This window comes from Cynoglossus semilaevis, chromosome 3 (genome assembly GCF_000523025.1).
Source record: "Cynoglossus semilaevis isolate Cse_v1.0 chromosome 3, Cse_v1.0, whole genome shotgun sequence".
NCBI lineage: Eukaryota > Metazoa > Chordata > Actinopteri > Pleuronectiformes > Cynoglossidae > Cynoglossus > Cynoglossus semilaevis.
The window spans coordinates 13,634,592-13,639,202 of NC_024309.1; the positions used below are offsets into that span (position 1 = coordinate 13,634,592).

The 4,611-nt window shown below is 43.5% G+C and overlaps 1 protein-coding gene and 1 non-coding gene across 3 annotated transcripts in view; one reads left to right on the forward strand and one right to left on the reverse strand.

Annotated features, from left to right (window-relative positions):
* Positions 1–4,611, reverse strand: part of pou6f2 (POU class 6 homeobox 2) — a 98,767-nt gene that overhangs the window by 19,090 nt on the left and 75,066 nt on the right. The window lies entirely within an intron of this gene.
* trnal-uaa (transfer RNA leucine (anticodon UAA)) lies at positions 3,124–3,206 on the forward strand. Its single transcript has one exon. It is a non-coding gene; the product is annotated as a tRNA-Leu (tRNA).

Sequence of the window (4,611 nt, forward strand, 5' to 3'; positions counted from 1 at the left end):
CTAAGTGTTCCGTCTGGCCCACAGGGGGCTCCCCGCGGACCGGGCCCAGTCCCTCCACCCGCAGCGGTCGTCCAACAGCTTCTCGCCGGTGTGGGCCATGCATCACCGTATCGTCAACCGCTTCAATAACGCTTCGACTGAGGAATCCCTCTTGGTCGTAAGGCACCGGCGCAGCGTTTCTTTGTGACGACGCCGAGGGTTAAATGACCATCTTTACCCCCGGCTGTAATGGACTCATCAGGTCTGGCTCAAGCTCCCCGCGTCTGGGAGAGAGAGCCCTGCCACGTCGCCCAGATTACCCATATAAATCAAGCTAACCACTTATTAGGGCGCCTGAAAATGCACTCCTGATTTGGTTGCAGCGCAGCAGAGCAAAGTCTTATTAGGTTGAGTGAGTAGATCAAAGACCGGGAGGAGATAAGAGACCTCCCAATTACTCAAGAGAAAATAGAGAAATAATAGCCAAAAAAGCTGCTTAGGAGCAGTCTGCTGATGGAGCTGCTCGGCCGCTGCCCAGTTTAATATATAAAAGATGTTTTCATAAAAGACGCATTATGTAAAAAAAAACAAGAATGTGTTTACAGCGACGGAGATTCATCTGCAGGAACAGAAACTTTCCGTGCTCTGCGGGGAATTGGGCTCTGTTCATCTGAGATGCTTCATCTTTTATCTCAACGCCGCCATCGCCGCCGTCGCCGCCACCATATATTATTACACTTTCTGAAATCAAATGATGAAAAAATGCCACCCAGCAATCAATACTTTTTCATTGACAGTAAAGGTTAAGCACATTAAGAATGACACTGCATTTGTCTTATGAAATCATATTTCATGTTGGTGGCCTCAAATTGGCCGTGATGGATATTGCCTCCACCTCGTCTGAAAGTCATCCAGCTTTTCCCCCATAATCGCGGGATTGTCTTCTACGTGTCCACAGCTTGTCCTCTGGAAAAATCCACCCACGTCAAAGGCTTCGGAAAAAAAAAAACAGTTCAAATCTGACTGTATGTAAAGATGCAGCTGGGAATCTGAGTTCTAATCGAAGTTTTTTTGTTTTTTTTTGTTGCTATAAAGTAACCCTCACTAAATAACACGTCTAAATAACACGAATAATAATAATAAATAATAATAATAAAAAATAAACATGGGATTCGGATCGTTGGTTTTGTCGGAGGGCCAGATTTTTTTTTGTGGACAGAAACTCAAATATATTGAAATAAAAAAAATTAAAAAAATCACATTTTTGTCTAATAATATCATTTGATATTTATTTTTGAATCCAGCCGCGGGCCGGAATTGGACAGTTTGGCGAGCTGGATACGGCCCTCGAACCACCAGTTGATAATCACTGCTGTATAATCATCAAAATAATCACCTCAAAAACAGAGAGAAGATCAGTCACGACCAGCTCACCTTTGAGTACTGAACGCAAAGTGAAAATAGTGCACGGTCACAGATCATGTTGTGCCCCCCGCCCCGCCAAAGCCCACCCGCCAAAAAAAAAAAAAAAAACACGTTTAGGTTGTTTTGAGGTGTGATAGGCGTTTGAAACAGTTTCAGATTGATTTTGAAAACATTATCATTTGAGTTTCATTCAATGACAGCCCTGTTCACCGGCCGTGTTATTCTGCTAAACCTCAGACGGGGAAAAGACGAGAGAGAGAGACAGAGGGAGAGAGGGAGAGAGAGAGAGAGCTGCTCCTGGTACTGGGTAATACGGACAGCCGTTGGAACCAGAGCTCAGAATGAGGAGGACACCTAAACAGGTGATTTTCCGCCAGGGGTGACTCATCTCAACAGCTCAGCAGGAGGCGCAAAAAAAAAAAAAAATGACAGGCCTGGTCTGGAATTGTTACTGATGGCCTGGAGCTGGAGGAGATAAACAGTCAGAGGCTGCACGTTAGCCCTGCTGCTTTCTTAAGGTTCTTCATTGGTTATGAAAAAGGCCATTAGATGGTGGGGGGGTATTTTCTTGGAGAATCAACCACACAGGCTCACATTTAAAAGGGGTCAAAATATTAGTTTCGGTCGTATTTTGTATTTCAGGGTCTGCACAAAAAAAAAAAAAAAAAACACATCTGTGAAAACAGTTCAGAATGAACCTCTCTGCTGCTGTGCTAAAAGGGAAACGAATTCAAACTTCAGGCTGCGTGTCGGCCGTTTGACCACCAGGGTCACCTGGTGCAGTAACCCGTGTAATCTGAGGAATAGAAGGAAAAAACGCGTGTCCCTGCGAGGCGTGGAGGCAGCGCCCTCGAGAAGCTAAAATTGTCTGACACCAGCTAACTTGAGTTTACTCTTTGTTTTGCTCTTTTCATGTGGCTGGTTTAAACTTAATTGCTTTTTTTTTTTTTCTCTTTCTTCTTCTTCTTCTCTCCTTTGGTCGTGCACGCCATGACAGACAAAAACAAAAGATAAATGGACAAAGTGGCTCCGACACCAGAGGTGGGATGATTGGTCTCCAGTGGCCTGTAAAACTTATTTTTCCTCTCATGTATGATTTAACAGCAGGATCAAATATTCATCTTATGAATCAGAGAAAATAGAAAAAAGAATAGAAGAAAAAAAAAACAAACAAAAACTGAGCCTCAGTCTCGAGGATGTAGTTTAGTTAATTCAAGGAAATTATATTCCTTGAATTAAATAAAAACATCAAAGTCACTATTAATACTTTTATAAATTATCTGAGGCCACTATCATTATATATTTATTTAGTTTTTGGTCTGAGTTCAATTCAATTTTGAGCCGTTTGACAATTTTCTGAAAGCGAAAACCTCGAAGATTTTCACGTGTTTTTGTCATTTATCGCAGTTTAAACTGTTGACGTTCAAAGTTAGAGCTACAAAAAAACTGAAAAAAAAAAAAAAACAGCACGAAAACTGGAGCGATAATAATAATTAAAAACAAACGAATCTCGCAGATAACATCACCGCTACAGGTGCTCCTCCGTCTGTAGCTCACGGAGCAAACAGGCGCTACTTCCGGTTTTTTTTTACTCATTTCAAAATAAGAGCGCGTATTTCAAAATAAAATTTAAAAGAAGATGCAATTGGAAAAACTTGAAAAAAACAATAAATGGAAGCAGCATTTGAAAAGAAGGTAGATTATTCTGACAACAGGTCAACCAGGATGGCCGAGAGGTTAAGGCGTTGGACTTAAGATCCAATGGACACATGTCCTCGTGGGTTCGATCCCCACTCCTGGTATTTAAAATAAGGAGGTCACTGTGGTAGCATGTCTGGTCCCAAAGAATGGAGATTCTTGGGTTTGATTCCCAGAGGAATCACATGCTTTTTTTTAAAAAAAATTAATTTTCATCCCTTCACCTCTCCTGAGTTCCTTTCTCCTTCCCAAAGCAAACGTCATCAGTTGTGACATGAACCACCACCTCCTCTGGTCTTCTGCTGACAGTTCTCCACTCTCCGCCTCACTCTCTCCTCCTCTCCTCCCCATCTCCCCTTGGTCTCATTTTCTGTGCTCATGAACATCAAAATGCCATTAGGCCTCCAGAAACACCTCTGTTCCCTCCTCCGTCGGCGGGGCCGTGCACTCCCAGCCCTCTGAGTGCCGACCACTGGGCCTCTGCTCCCAGCTCTTGTGAAAAATAAACCCTCAAAAAGCCTCCTTCTGCAGGAGGAACAATATTGGGAAGTCAAAGACGGATAGAACAACTGGGGCAACCTCGTGTCAACCTACCAGAGAAGGCAATAAAGCTACATCCGCTGACGCCCGCGCGTCCTAATTGCTAAAGGCAGTGGAAGGGTGTTGGTTTGGACACGGAGGCGGAGGTGGAGTGATGTCATCCACGAAGGAAGCCGTCCAGAGTGACAGCTAGTTAACAGTCCAGGTTTGTCTGATCAAATAAAAGACATTAGCTGCAGGAAATGGATATGGCCGAGCGCCTCAGAAATGGCCTTTTCTAATGAGGCGAAATGCAAATGAAGGAGGAGAAGAGTCGTGAAAACGTTGGAACTACCTATAAAGCTGTGATGGAGTGTCGGACAGTGGCCGTCAATCTCCTCACTCATTACCTTGGCGTGGAATTAACAGCAGCTTTAATCGTGACATAAGATCTGCTGCGGCCCATTTGTTGATAACCGCGCGGCGCTGCGGCTCATCAATCACCACACAGACACTTTATTTCCTCCTGTTAGAGGAGTGAAATAATAATAAAAAAAAAATACAACTTTTTACTTCACTATCTATCTATAACATGAAGCTCCTACAAGATGTATTCAATTCAAAACCAACCGCAGATTAAGTATGAGGTTCGAAGCCGCCGACCGCTGCGGCTCATCACGTGACTTTATTACAGACTCCAACTGTCGCCAAACTGCTGCATCGGTGAGTCCACATCAGCCGCGCTCGTGCATACGCAAAGTCACTAAGGTCTGAGGGGATTATTAAAAACGTCCCGGCTCGCTGATGACAGAGATTTGAAATATAACCGTACGTTCGTACGATCGTGCGTTCCCGCGACGCTCATTTGTTCTGGTTTATGCTGAAAAAAAAAAAGGCGTCTCATTTCACTCTGACATATAAACGTAGCATTTGAATGACTTTAATATCAGCCTAATCAATGTCCAGTGATCTTTGGAGCTCCTCAATTTA